General features: G+C 42.7%; 1 protein-coding gene across 1 annotated transcript in view; it reads right to left on the bottom strand.

The window, feature by feature from the left end:
* The window catches only part of TMEM119 (transmembrane protein 119), a 24,767-nt gene extending 4,840 nt beyond the window's left edge, over nucleotides 1-19,927 (bottom strand). Inside the window, exon 1 of the mRNA XM_078667408.1 lies at nucleotides 19,693-19,927. The gene's annotated coding sequence lies outside the window, so the exon portion shown is untranslated. The remainder of the gene's footprint in view (nucleotides 1-19,692) is intronic.
* Between the last annotated feature and the right edge of the window lie 1,207 nt (nucleotides 19,928-21,134).

The raw sequence follows: 21,134 nt of genomic DNA, 5'->3' as shown, positions 1-21,134 counted from the left end.
ATTGTAAAGAAATAAAATAAAGTGTAATATTGGACAATGTACTTTTTTACTGGCCAAGGTTCTGCATTATGCAAATGTTTATTTTTCATACAGTAATTGCTAGATACTTGTATCAAGGATGTGTCTGTAAGTGTGATCTTGTCAGGTGTCCTGATTAATTGTTTAAGAGCAGCAATTATTTGTTTTATCAGCAATGAAAGAAAGGAAAAACGGTGATGCTATTTTGTATAACCATTTCATTGTGATAAATACACGTTGGCTGTAGATGTACTTAATGTGCCTACATTAACCTGTATATAAACATCAATACGAGAGGAATTAAGTGCCCCGCGGTCCCCAGGTTTCAGTTATAACCACTCTTTAAGCTTCAATGCAGCTGTTATTCTACACTTCTCAGTGTGTATTCATGTTTCATGCTTGCTAGGTGGATTTCCAAGCGATGTAGATGAGGTGCCCTTGCCAAGCCACATAGTTGCTATGTTATAAGACGGACACTAAACTACAGCTGCCAATTCAGGGTATAAGGTATGTTGTGGTCTAAGTGGTTGAAAAGGACCACCCAGCCACAGTTTGTTACTGTTCACTTAGGAATCAGTGCACAGTTTAAAAACACTCACTATTTATATTTCAAACTCTCTCTATGATGATGTGCATGTGGCTTAAATATAGAACTTACACAAGACAAAACCAATCTTACCAATGGAATGTATAGAGAAAGGTAGATTATGAATTCAGTAAACATTCGCCGCTGATATCTATTGCAATCTGCATGTCACTAGTTTGAATCCGTAGAAGGCCAACTCAGCTTTCCATCCTACCAAGGTCAGTAAAGCGAGTATCAATCTTTAATCCTTCCAGAATGGCCACTCAATGCTTGTGTTGCATGAATTCTCCCTTATTGGTGTTCAAATATTGTTCAATTACTGGTGTTACTTGTGCTGTGCAGGAGTAGACCACTTTTCTCCTTCATGGATGCTTTGCCCAGTAGCATAGCAAGGATGCCATGGGCCCTGGTGCAAGCAAAGAAAATTACCCCTTTGACTGCTAGTGGGATTGAAAATACTGCAATTAACAGCCTCAATGGGCCTGGGTGCAAGTACACCTACTGCACGAATGGTAGCTAAGCCCTTGGCTTCGGCTCCTTCTTTTAAAAATATATGTATTCAAAAATTGGTTTTAGTGAGCTAAAAATCAATGCACATTATATTGTGAAATGTTACTGACCAAATAGTCCTGCTTTTTTTCCATTTTTTAAGATGCAGCTCTTTCTTGCTATTGCCCTGGATGTTGCCAGCTTCATACCAAGCAGACAGTGCTAACTGACTCAACTGCCAAGTGGATCCAATGACTGAATGACACATTCAGCTAAGCCTGGCCTTTTAGCCAACATCAATGTGCATGGTTGAGCCCATATTGTCAGTGTTACAACAACCCCATAATGCAACATACTGCTGGTTGGAACACCAGGACTGACTGACGGAGTCAAACATGGGGTGGAGCAACTTGGCAGACGTAAATTGGGTATATACTTAACATTATTATGATTCTTCTGTTGATGCAACCTTATGGCATATGTAGGTGTGGGATGTAATATTTAGTTTCCAGTGCTCATTTCAGAGCTCCTAAGTGGTATAAAGTCATGTAGTACAGTTTGGTAAACTGGGATATCTGGGCCAATAGTTAAAATAATAATTCTCTCAAGCCCAGAATGGACCCTGCTGTTGCTTAGCTGCCAAATTTCTGAAAAGCGTTCCCGAAAAATGCTTACAAACGACATAGAGCCGCTTGGCACCTATTGCTATTTTTATGTATTTCACGCAATCATAATTATTTTTGTTAATAGAGTGATCTGGTGTGCAGCACGGCTGCCTTAGACAATCTTACAATCACTCCTGTAGACAAAATAGCCCATGCACTCAGTAAAATTAGGGGTTTGATCATTCCCAGCTGCGGCCATTTGACTTGTTCATTATTTACCTTGGGCTCTGTTTCCAGGTCTGCTATTCATTACAGGCTGAACAAGGCCTGCCCACGCGCCAGGCACATCCAGCGTGTAACAGTCCATTTATTGTTTCCAAAAATACACTGCCTCACTCACAGTGCATAGTCGAAAACCAAAGCCACCAAAAGAAGGTTTACTGTTAGACAGGGGTCTAAGTAATGAAGGCTTTTTAGGGCAGTGCCCCCCCCCCCTACCATGGTGTCCTCATGCAACTCCATCTACACTGCTGCAAACAACACAAAACAAAAGCTCACGTCCTTCCAAGCTGTTTATCAGGTTCAAACGACTTCTGGATATTAAGAATATAATAAAACGAGTCTGCATCGGAAAATATTATGAATTACCCCTTTCTAGACTTAGCAGGTATGTTTCTGCCACCGGCCAGCTCTGATTTCAGCTCTTGAATGAGCCAGGTATTGTGAACAGATCCAAAAGCGCTAATTATTGTCTTTGGCAGCTGACATATTAAATGGGCTTCCTTCCTTCCCCTTTAAAGTTGGAGACACCAATACTTTCCTGGCTAGTCCTCTGCTAACTAAAGGCCCCATTCACAAGCAATGTGGATACCAGATGACTCCCTGTCAACAAGGACTCCATGCCCACTGTAGGCCTTTTCTTTTAGATTTCATTGATTTCAGGTGTTAGTTCAATTGTAATTGTAATAGCATTTATATAGCGCTTACTACCCCTGACGAGGCGTCAAAGAGCTTTTTTAGCGAGTAGCACGCTACTCCGGGACCCATAGAGGATTAGTGTTTAATTAGTATAGTGAAACATGCAAGTACATTTTAAGTGGTGGATAGGTTAGTCAGTTATTTGGATTTGGAATGATAGCAGAAGGATAGAGGAGGACAAAGGTTTGTATTTATGTAGCGCTTGTTGACGCACGCTATTTATGAAGCCAACAAAGGATTAGTGTTGAATTAATATGGTGAAATATGAGGTAATTTCAGTGGTGGATATTAGTTAGTTACTTGGAGTGAGAAGGATAGCGGAGGGATAAAAGGGAAGAAAGATTTGCATTCATATAGCACTTGTTACTCCTGATGGGCGTTGAATCACTTTCCTGGCGAGTAGCACGCCACTCCGGAACCCATAAAGGATTACTGTACAATTGAAAGTGGACCATGAACTACAACTCCCAGAATGCAGCAGATTGTTAAACAAAAATAAATACAGAACAAGGCCGTGGTGCTATGTTTTCACTTAAAACATGATTTGATTTCACTTAAGTTTTTTCCAATATGGCAGAACTCTTGGCGTAAGTTTATCCATACACAGGTGAAGGGTTGGGATAGCAAGATGGGGACACCGTCGTTGATTTACTCCTGCCACAGGGAAGAGCACCGGTATTGGCAGAGGTACGGGAAAGGGGTCTCCCCATGGGAAAAATATATTGTTGCCGTTGGGGAAACAAAAAATGAAACACTTCAAATGCAACTATTCATTGAATTAATCTATTCAGAAGGGCAGACTTGCTACGCTTTTAGACACGTAAACCTTCATGAATGTAAACACTCTTGTGAGGCTGCAAAAGTCGCAGTTTCACTTGCAAACTCCGGATGACTCAGAACTGACAGTAAGCATCAGTCCAGGTTTGCAGTGAATCAGTGCATATGCTTGACTGTATTGTGAGGGTCTGTTACAAAGCAGAACTAATTTATGATTCCCAGAATACTTGGCTGGATTGCCAGGGTCTTAGTTCAGCAGTTAAAACATTCACAGAAGATGGGTATCTTCTTCTTGGAACTGAAAAACGAGGCTGGTCACATAGAAAACAAGAATATGGAAGTCATCTTTTACCAACAAGAACTGGATGCTATTTTTAGGTATAGAGTAGACTGTAACTTTTGTTTTTAATAAATATATACACTATACAAACTGACTTATAGGGTCATTCAGACAGCTCTCTTCATTCATTGGTCTGCTGTAGTATCTTGCACCATTTTGCTTCATCACAGTGCACAGTATGGGACACAGGGTCAGCCCACTTCAGCTATCGGTTTGACTAACTGTGAGCCACAGCATTCTGGGCACGAGTCCCCTTCAGTGCCAGGGATTACTGGTGCAAAGTGTGCTTTCACCTTGAAAAACTCGTGTCACGTGATACTATGCCGAACACTCTATGCCAGAGAGCTTTGCCGAACATGGCACAATATGAATGGCTGCCTCTAAAGACTATGAATCTTTGAATATTGTTCTTATTACCACTATCATTCTGCAATGCACTCAATACCATTCCGGTGTACTCGTTGGCCAATGGACTGAGAGTCTGTGAATCAGAATACTTAACAACGTTGATAACAAAACATACCTTAATCCTTCTTTAATAATATAATAAGTGCAGTCCGGCTGTTTGTTTGTACCTTTGTGACGTTGATTGTTTTGGATTCGCCGATAATGTCATCCAAAACATTACTGCTCTGAGGAAGCTCACGAATGGGCGAAACGTGTTGACTGCATTTGTGTATCGCTTATAAAGAAGAACACGATTAAAAAGAAAGACACAAGCAAAGGACTTGTCTTATTGTGCTTTTCGTTTCTTGTTTTCTGAATGTTTCCTGTGTAACTTTATATATATATTTCGGTCTGTTGCCGCTTGTTTTGTGTGTAAATATATCTAATGAATGGGCAAATGTAGCTGGCCATTCGAGGTGGGCAACAGCTGTATTGAATAGTACTCCAGGGGGTATTGAATAGTAATCCAGGGGGTGCGGTATCAGGGTCCCTAACTTCCAGTGTTTGTTTAAAAAGCACAACAGTCTCCTTCAGTGCCAGGGATTACTGGTGCAAAGTGTGCTTTCCCCTTGAAAAAATATGTACATTTTGACAATGCATGTTTTCGTACAATGTGTGCATTCATACAAAAACCATTCATAAACAAAATAAGCATTGATAAAGTCAAAAGGTCAGCAGTCGATGACAGATCTGTTGGTTTTGTCAATGCTTGTTTCATGCTAGGATCCACAGTGAATCTCAATGCCATGCTGAGCTTTGTTTTTTGTTGGTAATGTATGCTACATTATGATTATCAGTTGCTTACGCTAGCTCAGTGCTTAATGAATGGGCTGGTGGATGCCAGCATTCCTTTTGGGGAACAGAGCTTACTTATTATTATCAAGCTTTGGCTTTGAGCAAGAGAGAGAAAGGCAGAAAAGGGATAAGGATGGAGGAAGATAGAAAAAGTGTGACAAAATAAGAAAGCAGGAGTGAAAAAGAACCTTCAAGACAAGAGTGAGATAAAGAGGCAGGACGTATACGGGCATGGAAGAATGAGACATTAGGTGGAATCAATACTTGGCAGCCTTGATATTCTACAATTCTAATGTTCAACGAGCACCTAAGAAAAAATGTAAGTCCTGGCAAAACATTTCTTCACAAATTAAGCACTGCCGCCATTTACCTTAAACATTGTTACTCAAGTGAGGCATTTCTTGCACATGCCTTTTCTCACATGGAGCATACAAACAATTAGGCACTAAACATGTTAGGAAGCATTCTGAGATTACCACTGACAGCTGCTGTGCTCCTTGCCATGTTAAGATGTCACCCTGGACTCTCGGATAAATGTCGACAAATTAAGCCAATTAGTCTATTCCTGACTCAGGTTTTTGTCGCAGAAACACAAGACAGCAGCCGAGTTACAACCCTTATGCATGTATCTCATCAAAAAAGTAATATAATGCAGGATAGCTGTAATTTAATTGCTTGGAAAAAGCAATGTGTTTTTCAGTCTAATGAACAGCCTGCCTTCACTGTATCTCATTCTTATCTCATTATTGAGAAAGAAAACATACTCATTATAGAAATGTACTTCCTTTTTGTTCCCCTGCCCAGAATATTTAAACAGGTTTTGGAAAGTGATAAAGGCAGCAGAGTGGGAAACAAACATGAACAAGCTTTGAGTAGAGTATGACATTCGTGCATCTCTCACCTAGTCATACATGTTAATACTGGTTTATTATTTCACTTATATGTGGCTCACTAAACCACTGTACACGTCATAGAAGAGTATCAAGCATTGGCATATGGGCCTGGGGATACTTTGAGCCATATGTATGAAAATGTCCATTTGAGATTCTCAAATAGCGATTTTTTGCAAATCTCTATTTGTGAATCACAAAACGCTATGTATGTAGGATTTGAAATACATTTTGCGAATCCTACATATTCCTTAATGCGAATCTCAAATTGCGATTTGCAATTAAGGAATACCTCCCTATTTATTCCTATGTGCCTAGAGGCCCATAGGAATGAATGGGAAGACATTCTCAATTTGCGATTAACAATTAGAGAATCGCAAATTGAGAATGCAATTTCAAGGGTGCAAGGGTGTCAAAAGGACACCCTGTTGCACCCCTGAAATAAGCATGGGTGCACATGTGGCACACATACATGCCCTAAGGGCATGTATGTGCTTCACATTGCAATTTGAAAAATGCCAAAAGTGCATTTTTCAAAGAAATCACAAATTACCACCAACTTGAAGTTGGTGGTAATTAGCGATTCCTTAAGGCCAAATTGCACTTTTTTGGTGCTTCTTACATTGCATGTAAAGAATCACATAATTTGAGATTCCTTAAATGCAATTGCAAAATAAGGAATTGCTAATTTTGCGATTCCTTATTTTTCAAGGCAGTTTTGCCTTAATACATATCACTAAGCCAAATTGCGATCGCAAACGCTGAAATTGTGAGAATTTCAGCGTTTGCAATCGCAATTTTGCTTGATACTTATGGCCCTGAGCGCTTTGAAGCCTTTTTCCGAATTGTGCAACTCTCTAAAAGATGTTGAGGGGAGGGGAGAGGCAGGTAATAATTTCTTTGAGAGGTACCTGGTACCTAGGCCCAAAGATAGTTCAGAAAAGCTCTGAGGAAGCTGGCGATGAAGTTGAAAACATCATGGAACCCACCAGTGATGTTGGCCTCTCTTCCTTATACACCCTCAAACGCTCCATGGATTGTATCCTAGGCAATAAAAATGCTCTTGAATAAGAGACGGATGTCCAATGAAACATCTCCATAACGTGTGTTGATTTTAATGCTAGATTGTGACAATCACTGTTATGGACAAGGAACCATAGAGAACCTCCCTTACTTAATATTGGATAGTGAAACTAAGGCAATTTTTGCAATTATAGGACCAAGAATCAACACTTGGGATAGCCTTTATCTAAATATTAAAACAAATTTGATTGTCCTTGATTGACCATCTCTAGTCGATTCAAGATGAAGTAGCACAGTTTCTCTTCTTCGAAGGCTATCTTGAAGGTCCACATTGACTCCCCACACATAAACGTATAATCTTTAGAGTACTCAGTATTGTTCACCGCTCCATATATGGTACATCGCCAAGCTTCCTTCTTCAAAGAATCATCTGTTATATCCCCACTAGGTCATCTATTATAGAAAAACCTACTCTTACAAGTTTCTGAATCCTACAAAGCTCATTTAGGTGGCCAAAACCTTTTGATATTAGTGCCTATATTATGGAACAAATACCTAAACAATCTCCAACTGTTCCTAAACCACATCTTAATTTGAAAAACTCTTCTCTTCCACTAAAGGTTCCTTTTTGGTCAAAATGGGATGCACCTCAGGGCTAGGAAGTCAGTGGGTATCAGTGCACTTTATAAGTGCATTGTAACATAAAATCCTCATCAGTACTCAGATCTCTGAAAGTTCAAGACGATTATAAGAGATTAGCTGAAGAAGGAAGATTATGTCTGGAAAAAATAATGATTGCTATGGTGAATGATTTCACAGATTATTTGTGGATGGTGGCTTTTACTCAATGATATATGTAATAGAGGAACTCAATCAACTAAATGTTTACTATTCTCCAAAAATATGTTTCACATTTGTGCAACAAAAAGGACAATTTCCATATGTCGAATGAAGTATACAAACTCCTAGTAACTAGGAGTATGGCAATCCAGTTTTACTTACAGGGGGCATAGACGGTTAGTAAGATACCAATCAATGATAGCCAATTCAGGATTTGCCACTCATAAATAATGCCATAACTGCATGTGTTCACGTAGGGACCACTAGAGGACCTGTGCTCACTAAACATTGTGTTTCAGACTCAGTCCTTAAACAAGTGAGTATGGCCAAGTCGCTTCTTTTCAAAAGCTTCAAGTTTACTAAAGACGGGTGATTGTCTCAAGAGGGCAAGGTAGAATCTGTAGAGAGCAAAAGATACGTGTGAAATTAATGGGAACCACTGTATAAGTGTCAGAAATCTATGGGAGGAATATGAATGAATGCGAGAAAAGAATACAATATAACAACAGAGGGTAATGCATATGAGATCAAAAAGACAAGATAGCATAGTTAAAGAGGATAATAGAAAGAATTACATGAGACTACTGTAAAGTCCATGAACTAACGAGAACAAAGTGGCGTGTCTATCGAGGCAAAAGGAGGAAATTCATGACCAGGATCATGAGGCATTAAGATGAAGGGAGAAATGCATGAGACAACAAAAACGATCAGAAATCCTGAACCAAAATATTTGATCAATATCCACAGGAGTAAGGAGCATTGATGGCTTAAAGTTGCAAAAGTAAAAGAGGAGAGACAAATGGATATTAGTAAATCCGCAAAAGTGCATGACTGAATTTTTTAACGCTTAGTATGAAATGGGCAATGATAGGATAAGTCCTAGCATGATGAAGAGGGATAGACAGGTTGTGGCGGCTCAAATAACAAGATGGTAGAAGCACTTGCCAGAGTAAAGAAAGGCTCTGGAGACATAGAAATAGATTTTAGAGCTGGGAGAAGGCAAGCAACTGCATGTCAACCAGCTTAGCATTACTGGTGAGTACATTGATCGAATGCTTCACACAGGAAAACTAGATTGATTGATATCTTAATAGGAGTGGGCTATAGAAGCCCCAAGAACATCGTTTCATGAAAGAAAGTCAGGCCAGCAGGCTGCTATTGTTTTCTGGCTGGGTGACTCAGGCACCAGAAAAGCAATCTGATCAAGTTTCACGTGCATGACTTGTCAGTTGGTTAAACCCTTTTGGTAAACTTTGTTCAAAGTTGTTTAAGCAGTTGATGACAAAGAGCTATGGTATGATCTGTTATGTTATGCAATGTGCAAATAATTTTTCTAGAGTGCAGTTTCACCCAAATAATCTTTTGGTGATAACCTAGGACTTCACCAGGCTACAATGGGGGAATGTAGCCAAGCAAGTTATGGAAAGTGTTACACAAAAATGTGTATCTTAAGTGCTTTCCTGACCGGAGGAGAGAGAAAGACATTCTCAGATGCAAAAGTAAGGCATTCCAGGCAGGCAACCAACTATTTGGAACACTTCAATTCTACCGTGCAAATCATGGCCAACTTAACCCTAGGTGGAACCCTGCTATACCCGCCACCAGACACCCGACATCACAGACTTCAACAACCCTCTAGGCCTCAACTCCTGAACATTCATCCTCCTTGGAGACCTCAACCTCTACCTAGAAGACTAGACTGACCCAAACTCAGCTGCACTCTTAGAAAGCCTTGAAAACCTTGGACTCAACTAACCCAACGTGTCACGACCTCACCCACACCGCTGAACATATCCTGAATCGCAGTTTCCCATCTTTCAACAACATCACGTTCAACACACCCAAGCCCATCACCTGGACCGACAGCGCCAAAGTCAGCTTCACAATAAATCTCCTTCGCCACAGAAAATCCTCCATGAAGAGCTCAGAGCTCCGGCACTGGATCAACCTACACGAGATGGAATGGGCTTCCACCCACCACATGAACACACAGGCAACCTAGTGTATGATAACTACTTCAACAAATGGATCACCAAATGTGCTGTCATGCTGTCCCTCACAAACCAAGGCACACACCAAGAAAGAGGACACATGCCACCTGGTGAACAGAAGACCTTAGAATGTCCAAATGACACTGCAACTAGAGTGGAAGTGGAGAACGAGCTGAATGGAAGAGGAAAAAGACACTTTCAAAGCCACCCTGAGGAGATACCACCAGCCAATATGGGAAACCAAGAGGAAGGCTGTGGCCACACGGATCAACACCAGCTCCAAGAGCAGCAAAGAAATCTTTGTAATCATCAAGGACTTTACCATGGCCACAGTAGCCACCAGCAACACCAGCCCAACTCAAGAACTGTGTGATGATCTCTTGAACTTCTGCAGCAAGATCTCAATCATATACTGTAATTTCTTTCCACAATTGGACCCCCTGAACCTTGCCAGAAATTTCCCGGTGACAAATGAAGAAAACACAATAACTACAATGGATAGCAGCAGCAATGAGGAAACCACAGCAATCCTGAAAGCCATTCACTCTGGGGTACAATCTGGCCCTTGCCCGGATCACGCCATCAACAAAGGATCGATCCCCATCAGCTAGGTGCTCACAACCATCCTTAACACCTCCATTAATAAAGCCCCCTGCATCGCTCTACTGAAGAAGCCTTCAACCAACCCGATCAAACTCATCAACTACCAACCAATATCTCACCGTACCCAGCCAAGCACCTAGTAAAAGCCATCATCAGATGCCTCTCCAACCACCTCGACATTCACCAGCTTGTCAACTCCACTCGTTGCAGTAACAGATGTCATTCAGATGATCCTCGACAGGGGTGAAACCACAGCCCTCATCCTTCTACATGTATCTACAGCCTTCAACACCATCTCCCAGCTCATTCAAATCAGGTGACTCCATGAAACAGTCATTGAAGGGCACACCCTCAAATAAACGTGCACCTTGCTTACCAGTAAAACCATAACCCTCAACATGCTACACTACTCCTCAGGCGCACAGAAACTCAGAGTCTCACAGGGATCCTGCTCAGTCTGACTTTCTTTACCATATACATGACCCTGCTGGCAGACACCATTTGGCGAGTGCACAGCATCAACGTCCTCTCCTACGCATATGACACCCGGGCTAATACTGTCCCTCTCGGAAAAATCCCCCAACACCAGAAACAATTTCCCCAAATGCATGACTGAAGTGGCCACCTGGATGAGGCCCAACTGCCTCAAGCTGAAAACAAACTAGACCAAAGGGGTGATTTTCGGAAAAGACGCCTCTCCATGGGACTTCAGTTGGTGGCCCACAGACCACGGATACAACCCGGTGCCCAGCCCACAAGCAAGAAACCTCACAATTATTATAGACAACATACTGGACATGTCTGCCAATGTCAACGCAACATCCTTTTTTCAACACCCTGAGGATGATGAGGAAAACATTCACTTACCTACCAGACAACACTAGGAAAACAGTCAACCAAGGACCCATCACCCGCAGCTTGGACTAACTTGGAATAGCTAACCAGCTCACAAGAAGACTTCAGACCATCCAGAACTCAGATGCCAGACTAGTCCCCATTCTCCAATGCTGGGCCAACATCACACTCCACCTAAAAGAACCTCACTGGCTCCGGAAACACAAATGTGCACACTTCAAGCTCTTCACCCACACCTACTAAGCATACCACAATATAGGCCCTACCTATTTAAATAGCTGCATCCAATTCTACCAACCTCCTAGACACATCCACTCCATCAGACTCTCATTAGCACACGCACTACACATACATAAATGTTGCACCTTCTCTTACATGGCTCCTGAAACAACCTCCCACAACGCATCAGAGTTTCCTCCTTCCTTCTTGAATTCAGTAAGAAGCTGAAGAAATGGCTGTTCAATGAAGCCCACCAGGGCTAGACTACCTCACTTGCTACAGCGCCAGGATAGCCTTGCAGGTAATTAGCGTGCTCTAAAAATATAGCTTACATAATGTTAGACCTGTCATTCTTAGGGTGGTGTTTCCTCAATCTTTCTGTCTGCAACCTCCTCTTTTTGCTGATCCTTTTTGTTGCCCTCAGGACTCTAAGCACTTTACCACTGCTGAACCGTGCTAAAGTGCATGAGCTTCTCCCCTAAACATGGTGACATTGGTGTATACAAAATTGGCATATTTAGTTTACTTATAAGTCCCTTGTAAAGTGGTATACCATATACCCCGGGCCTGAAACATAACTGCTACTAATGGGTCTGGTGCACTGATTGTGCCACCCACAACAGTAGCCTTTCAAACCTGTCTCAGGCCTGCCACTGTAAGGTCCATGTGTGAGATTACTGCCACTTCGACTTGGCATTTAAATCCCTTTGCCAAACCTTAAACTCCCCTTTTATTACACATAAGTCACCCCTAAGGTAGCCCTTAGGGCGGGGTGCTTGGAAGTAAATGGAGTTTTGTATGTCCTGGTAGTGATAAACAACAAAATGTGTTTTTCACCTCTGTGATACCTACTCATCTCATAGGTTAACATTGGGAATTACTTAATTGACTTGTAAGCTGTAATCGCTGATTAGACAGGAGTAGCTCCATCATGTTTTATATCCTTGGAATGGTAATGATAAATCCTCTTTACTGGTAAAGTTTTATTTAACATTACTATTTTATAAATGTCACTTTTAGAAAGTGTGCATTTCTCTGCTCTTACTGCTCTGTGTGCCTGCAGCCTGTCTCCAATACACATCTGGGGTGGGTGACAGCAACACGTTGTGCCTTCCCTCTAAACTGACACTAATATAGGGAGAGTAGGCATGAAAGATAACTCATCTATATTCTATTAGCTCTTCCTGGGCAGGAAGAGAGGGTTGAACTGACACATACACCTGAATAGGCAGTGTCCTGTTTCCCACACATAGTGCGTATCACCCTCTACTGTTCGTTCGGTGCCAGGGCTGGGAAGAAAGGACTTAGTCCACTTCAAAGACCCTTTTTTGAAGTCACCCCAACTTCAAAGACACTACTGCATGTAAGTATTGGGTCTCTCACCATACCAATACAGTACACCTCTGGACCTGTGAAGAACTCTGCTAAGAAGGATTGCTGTGCTGCTACAGGACTGCCACTCTGTGGGATTGCTGCTCTGGAAGAACTGCTTTTCTGCTCTGATGTGCTGCCTGTTGCCTGCTACTTGCTACCCTCTGCCCTACTGAGGAACAGGACTAGACCCATCTAACTAGAACCCAGAGTGACTCCAAGGGCTTGATGTCTTGCCCCCTGTTCGGAGTCTCAGGGACATCAAAGACTTCCTACAACCCTGCACCAGCACCTGAACTCTGCTATCTGTGAGTCCTGTCCTGCCAAGTGGTGCCAATCCAGTCTTTGCACCAATCGGAACCAACGCATCTCCTTCGACACTGATGCAGTTGCTGCTTGAGGACATCGCTTCGACTGACTGTTCAACTCAATGACGATGGACTGCGTGTCTCGACGATGATGCATCACCTGCTTCACAAAGGGGTTCATCGATGAAGCCTACATTGAGTGCGCGGATCAGAACTGATGCATTGCCTCCATCTATAGGATCAATGACGATGCATCGCCCCCTCTGCTCCTCGCATTGACTCTTCAACATTGACTCTTCCTCCATCCAAGGTACTTTTTCAGCGGGACATGCATGAGTCCTGAAGCCGGCCTGCCCTCCATCGCAGTTAACCTAAACTTTGAATTTACCCCTGTCTAGCATGAACAGATATCCTAGGTTGGTTCTATAAAACTCTAAGCACTATATTTTAATGTAATCTTTAAAAAGTCATAACTACGGTTCTACTTATAGAATCTTTGTTGGGTTGGTCTTATTTTACTCATAAAATTATTAGATATTTTTCTAACCCTGTGTGAAGTCGTTTTGTGGTGTTTTTATTGTATTAGTGTGTGTGTGTGTGACAAATACTTTACAAATTGCCTCTTTAGATAAGCCTGACTGCTCTGTGCCAAGTTACCATAGGGTGAGCACTGGTTAACTTTTAGTGTGTAGCTAGCTTACCCTGACTAGAGTGGGAGTTCCTGCTTGAACCGGATACATACCTCTGCCAACCAGAAACCCAATTTCTAACACATAACATAACAGAAGATTTAATTGAATAACTTTAGAGTTCTTGTAAAATAGTTGCATGCAACACAGTGTGACTTGGTTACTTGGTTGGGGGTAGGAACGAACATCATTTGTGCTGGTCCGATTTAGTAATACCCCAGAAAAAATCCTAATGAGTATTAGAGTTGCAAGGGTGTTCTAGGATCTGTTAATATTTAGGTGGGGTAACCGTGGCGTAAAGAGTCCCAGGCCTTTTGAGTGATGTAGTGGAACTTTCTCACATTAAGCAAGTTGATAAAACCTTCTCTAAAGAGAAAGGATTTCAGATCCCAAGACAATGGGAAGGAGTTTGGTTGGGGCCTTAGAGTCTGGCCCAGATTGGTCCAGAAGCTTGACATCATGATGCTAAAAGCCTCATTCCGAAAACCTTTGTATTGTAGAGTGATTGCACGCCCGGGAAAAATTATTACCATAGACAGGTTGAAATTAAACATACCATGCAGTATGGCCCAACTGATAGTCGTGAATGCAGGCCTTTTTATGTGCATCCACATTTGGGGAAATTGTCTAGTAGTACTCTGGTTAAAGCATGCAGTGTGTAATAACTGATTCATACCATCTGCCCAGAGTGTAAGAGGTATAGTTATCGTGCTGTGTATGAAATACGTAATAGCCCAGCACGGGGGCCTCCTGTATGTGCTATCCCATTATGGGGACCTCTTGTATGTATGTAGGCCCAGGTTTATAGAATGCTGCACAGGCATAGCTGTAGTTTATAAATTAGCTGACTCACCTTTCCTGTATGCCCATAAACCTCTCTTCGCTCTTCCTCAACCTGCACCAACTACTATAAGTCATGTACTGTTTGGTTCTGAATTGTGCATGTCAATGGAGCAGAAACATTTCGCTGGATCAAGCTGGTTCCAGCAGGTCAGTCTGAGGCCTGTGAGGAGATGCGTGTAAACAATTGATTATGTCCAAGAGCATGGCCACTACCAAAAACCACACACTTCAAAGAAGGAGCTGCAATGCCTGTCCACCCGCTGCACCCTGTCTCCACCTCTGGCAAGAGAGATGAGTTCCAAAACAGCCACTCGTTGGCTGCAGGAGTGTCTGGGACAGATATACAAAGATAGCGGTTCTTATGTGATGCTTGTTAACCAGAGTGGATTACTGGTTTTCAAGGCCACAGGTCTTCAAAAATATGTGCTTAGCATTTTAGCATTTATTGAGTCACTCTTTCAGGTCTGGCTTTAAATGTGATTTTCCAATTGACCTAACACCAACGGCCATTGTTTTTGGATTTGAGCTGGCACCGTGAATCAGTTATTCAAGTTCACCTTTTAATTTATGCGCAAGCACAGAGGAAAGCACAGAACCAGAGGCACGAGTCATGGCTGTCCCCATAGAAAAGTAGGGAGCATACTCCAGGACTAAGGGAAAAAACCTGCTGTGGTTGGTGTGGTAAATAAAGAATACTTCCAGAAGCCATTGGAACCAATCACTACCATTCGGCTAGCCTTCCATGGCCACTCTTATTTAAAACTTATTTTCCCACAGTCATCAACACACCTTCCTGCCTACCATGTCAGCACAACCTTGATGCTCTGGACTTCCTGCACTGATCTTCTACCTGGTGGATTGCCTTATGTGAGCCACTAAGTGCTGTCACACAGGATCACAGTTGAGGCATCATGCCCTTGCTAAGCTAATGTTGCCAGTGCCCCCCTCTTGCCATGCAAAGTCGTGTGGGTCACTCCAGACCAGGGATTAGATGCATTAGTTCAATAATCCTGCAAGTGATGCGTGGCCTACATCACGCATATCTGAGCCCTGGTTTATTGCCAGCAGCACAAGGGACCTGCCGACGACAGCGTGGTCCTGTGCAGATCAGCGTTTCACACATGCCTCTGGCACCATAATGCAACATGTGCATAAATGCTGACATTTCTAAAGTCCTAATGAGGCATTCAGAGCTTAGGCTATACTAACTAGTGAAAAAGCACAATGTATTGTTTTGTACTGTAATTGTATGTATATAGCACGTACTACCCCTGACGAGGCGTCGAAGCACTTTTTCAGGCGAGTAGCATGCTACTTAGGAACCCATAAAGGGTTAGGGGTGAATTAGTTATAATGAAAATATGAAACTAATGTGAGTGGTGGATATGTGAGTCAGTTATTTGGATTGAGAAGGATAGTGGAGGGGTAGAAGCGAGAAAAAGGTTTGCATGTATATAGCGCTTGCTACCCTTGATGGGGTAAACGTGTGCTGCAAACAGGTAGGCATTACTGTTAGGGAAATCCAGTATCCCCAGATTTAGGGTGGAATTGTTTGAAAACTTCTATGATGTTGCTTATGACATAGTTATTGAAGTTAAATCAAATAAAAGTACTATACATTCAAACAGAAATCAAACTGACTGGATAATCAGCTAATTGTGTCTGGTTGTCGCGTGCTTTGTGTCTGAGCCTCTGTCCTACACGAGCCCCTAAAAGTAAACCTTTACTGTTCGACTTTGAGAGTTAAAGCCCAAACAGACATACGTGTTAAATCAGTGAGCTTGCATTAGCGTCAGATTCCTGTTGTTACTGGGATAACAGGATTGTCCCTACTGCCCAAGAACTCAAGAGGGCGAGGAGAACAAGAAGCAACGCAGAAGGTTCTCTCCATAACTCAGCAGCACGCGCAGTGACGTGGCACAGACCTTTGTTCCATGCTTGACTCAGCAGCAAGCAGTTCTCGCCTATGTGTAGAACTACCAGCAGTACACGCCATGCCATTTCTCATCTAACATTCTTCTCACGCGTAATTTGCTTTGGTCTGCAGTCACGCCCTCTTTTTGTGAAAAAGAACTGAATGAAAACTGATTGAAACTATTTTTGCTAGATGAAGTTTGGGAATCTGAAAAGACACCGGGGCGTCACCTCTCCCCTTCTGATGTACCGGAGCACCTGATGTAACTTCGCAATGATTGGCTGACTTCAGTTTCCCAGACGTAAATTAATTGGCCTCTCTCTCTCTCTGTACACATGAGATCTTCCAGACTAGTGACACGTTCGCCACAAAGTCAGAAACGAACAGAACAAAATCTAATCACTGAAACATTATTGTCAATTAGCCAATGAAATGTCGAGCAAGTTAGGCTGCACTGCTTTAAGGAAATGGCAAACGTCCATTTGGAAGCAATGTACATGCTTCCCCCTCACCCTCCTTATGAAGTGCAGTAAACCCACGAACGCCATCAACGTTCTTCAACACCGAGGTACACGTCACTTCCTGTAGTGGCTGTCCTCTTTACAGGTACCAGCTTGAGAATGCAGTCTGCATGTGTTGGTCAACGAAGAGACCGCCTCTTGTGACCTGAATCACCCCCGGTACTTTCACCAGTGTACAAATTCCACCTGACCTGTCACAAATGGTTTCTGCTGAGTCCGGGGTTTTTGAGCATCAGTGGAACAAAGCATGGAGAACACTGCGTCTTGGGGCTAGTTAGTAATAGGACCTACTTATTCCAATAGGTATGTTTTATATGACCAGTAGGACGCCCTTTGTTGCACTAAATGTATACTTCACCGATTGTCCAAAACACATAAGGTGCGAATGGATCGAGCGAAAACAACTTGTAACTGGAATTTCTACCAGGGAAGACTGCCAATATAGTTATGAATCTTTGAAACGTTTCCAGGTGGAAATTCTACTTAACCAGCTTCAATCAGTTTTTATTCAACCAAGTCGGTAAGAAATTGGCTTTTTGGCACACAACTAAATGCTATGAAGAAAAAACAATTGATTTCGCATGCGTTGTTCCAACTTATTTGTGTCTCTCTCTTGCAGTTATTATTTTGTCAACGAGTAACACTTACGTTGTGTTTTCTTCCTGCTGGGCAAAAACCCTTATACCACAACTGGACCCATCACTAACCAAACTGAATCCATTACTGACACTTAGAAACTGGCCCAATGGAGTGCCCTAGTGCCTGCCTACCTCCATCTGCTTAAACCTGAAAGAGGACAGTGCTCATTTCTTAAACATTGAATGAGCATCAACATGTTTTTGTCTGAGGCAAACACTTTGTTAGTAGAACAACAATAACATACCCATGACTTTGGATTGTTTTGTCCCAGCATTAACGATGTGGAGATTTTGCCAAGAAGGGGTAAATATCCCCAGTCACTAGACTCGTTCTTTGCAATGAAAATGTTTTCTTTAACTTTTCATGCAAGATGATGTTTACTTCAAAGACTCAGCACAGCAGTTATTTTACGAGGACACTAAGATTATATTTTATTTTATATCATGTAGAGGGATTAAAACGTGCTACTCAACACCTCCAGCACTATTGTGCATGGGTTCATCCAGAGAGTGGTGGGTAGCGACATAGGGCCGAACCCAGCGAGGGAAGATCAGCTTGTAAGGATGCAGTCAAGGGATAGTCTGACCAAAGGGCAGTAGAAGGACCAACGGAGGCGTCTGACCGCACAAGGATCAGATTATCTACATGCCACATAGGTATGAACATAGGTGGCTATGAAGTTCCACGTTTTGCACCTCTTTGGTAGCCTTGATGTCTTCAGTCATAAAGTGCCTTCCAGTGAGGCACTTAAATAATACACATGTGATGTACAACACTCATCTTTAGGTTGGTCTCCTAATGGAAAGAGGTGCTTTCAGGAGCCCTACGCTGTGAATACCCAAAACTTAAGACACCTTTTAAGAAGCAACTGGGATGAGCAAATAAAAGAGCTGCAGATTTTTTTTTTCAAGAAGTAAGCACTTGTTGATGTTTAGCAAGAAGTTAAGGAATGTGTGTAAAACTGTATGTATGTTACAAAAAGTGTTTTGCTGCGAGAGGCAGAGGGCACTAAAGTGGCATTCACATCTTCTAGTGAAGAAAAAAAGAATTCCAGGTAAACACATTTTAACTAAGATCTTCTAAAAGTGTATCCTCAGTTTTCTCAAACAATGTATATATTTTCTGTTAGGTTAAAATCCCTAACGCATCATTGTGTTAATTCCACAGAATGCGCACACTTCAATTGAAAAGTCGCGCTTTAGGTTTAAAAAAAATCTCTGATTGAGGTAAGGGTGCCTGGTCATTAATTCCAGGAAGTTTATATTACAAAATGGCACTATTTAGCAGCAGTGTTTGCCATATACAGGCGCTTAAGGTTGTAGGAATGAATATCTTGTGGTTAACAGCTATAAAGCACTGTGCGCGTGTTAACCACCGTATTATGGACCGCAGCAGACAAAACCATCACAAAACAATAAAGACAACAGTCCAAGGAGGTGGCATATGTACACCTGCACCAACATTACCATACCACACAGGCGTGCGTAACCGAGGCATAAGAGAAATAGAGGTGTGCGCACCTCTCGGGGGCTTACTCTGAGCAGTCACTAATTCTGTGAATTTATAACTTAAGGTTCATGAGGCAAAATCCAATAAAATGATACAGGTTTGATACGCCCACAGACAAAAAATGTTAATTCATGTCAAGTTTCCATATCAAATCGAACACATTTCCACAGAGCGCCCTGAAATCGCCCGTCTAATTGTGTTAGCGCTGCACAAGCGCTAAATGAAGTAGAAAGACTTTGAAATCGCTATCATGTTACATGTTTGTTTCAGGACACGCGTTTACATTACAAACATGTTATTAAATGTAACAACAGGCTTCAGGTTTGAACGTTCGGCATGACTAAAGTTTGGTGCACGGCTATAACTTCACGTCTTGCCCCCAGAATTCAGGAAATATTTTTCTTCGAAGAAAGTTGCAGGTGAAAAGCAAATACAACTTACCAGATGGCAGGCTTGGTTTTGGGTTGGAGGCGCTGTGAACGCAGCTCTGAGGCAGCGTCGTCCCGTGGCCTCGAGACTGGAAAAAGTTTTCTCTTAAAGGAATCTCTTTGTTTAGCTGAAGTTGGAAGCGCAGTGGTTGGTTCTCCTCACGAGATGTTGTCCTCTCTGGCTGCTTCTCGGGCTGTGCCTGGCTGCAGGGGAGCCTGTCTGAACTCTCTCAAGCCCAGAGCTGACTGGCTGCCTCACAGATTGTTTCCATTAAGGCTGGCTTGTTCTAGGGAGGAGGGGTGCAGGGGTGGGGGCTAAGATAACCAGGAGTCGCCTCTCAAGACTCCCCCCTCCCTGCCTTGGCGGTGCTCCTGCTGTGGCTGGCCCGGGCCCTGGGTTTAAAGTGACACATCTGCAGTGGCATGTGGGGTTTTGCAGGGAGGGAGGGGGTGTCGAGGGATATGTGGGGGCCGCAGGTTGCTTGCGAGCCCACTTTAATTGATCAGACATACTTTCTGCTTCCACTCAGGACCACCAGACACAGCTGAGACAACTCGCATCCCAGCGACCTAGGTTGCCTCGGCCTTTCCCCTATTAAACGCAACAACAGCAATGCTGACATTTCTTGGGATTTCTGTGCTGGGCTGTAACTGATGCGTGTACAAGATTGTTTAAAACGTTTTCAAAAGGCTTCTATGTTTGCTGGGGATTTGCTCCGCCTCTCATACTAATAATCGAAGCTTTTGGCAGCATTTTTCAGCTTTCATAACAAAACATAACGTAGCCAGATACTGAGGCCTGAAATACAACTCTAATGCAATCCAGTGAAACACAACAGTAAACACAAGTAAGAAGACAACCTTAAGATTTAGCCCCTTGGTTTGCAGTGTTCACAGCAGGGGGGTATAGGGACAGGAGAAGGGTGGTGAACACAGACTTACAACTGAAAATATGTTCAATGGCAGCCTTAAAGGATTATTGAGGAGTATGTATATGGAAACATTAAGTAAAACATGGCCTACACGAACACTATACAGCCCCCTGCGGTCAGGACGCTAGTGAGCAACAGGCAGGGTCCCACTACCCTCTCACTAACGGTAGTGGTTACTCCCCATTCACTATAGGTGACCTTCAGGTTAGGCCTACTAATAGTCCGAGTCTCAGGCGTCCTACTCTGACGCTTATAAAAGTTAAAAGTTACCTGACGCCTTCCGTCTCTACAATCAGTGTTACCCACTTCCGCAGGGTTGGGGTGACTGGAATCTCTGGAAGCATTTCACTTGCAGAAATTACGCAAAGCTGCAGTGGTCGCCTTTGGTGAGTAGAATTTGCAGCTCTGCAGGGGCAATTGTTGGGCATCCACAACGCTTCCTCCGTTGAGAGAGTAAGTTCCTCTGATCGTTCCCAAAGGGGGGGGGCACATGGGTCTAAACAGCGGCTTCTTCTCTCAATGA

The sequence above is a fragment of the Lissotriton helveticus genome, chromosome 11, assembly GCF_964261635.1.
Source record: "Lissotriton helveticus chromosome 11, aLisHel1.1, whole genome shotgun sequence".
NCBI classification, from domain to species: Eukaryota; Metazoa; Chordata; class Amphibia; order Caudata; family Salamandridae; genus Lissotriton; species Lissotriton helveticus.
The sequence above is the reverse complement of the archived record's forward strand: the minus strand, read 5'-3'. Positions and strand labels throughout refer to the sequence as shown.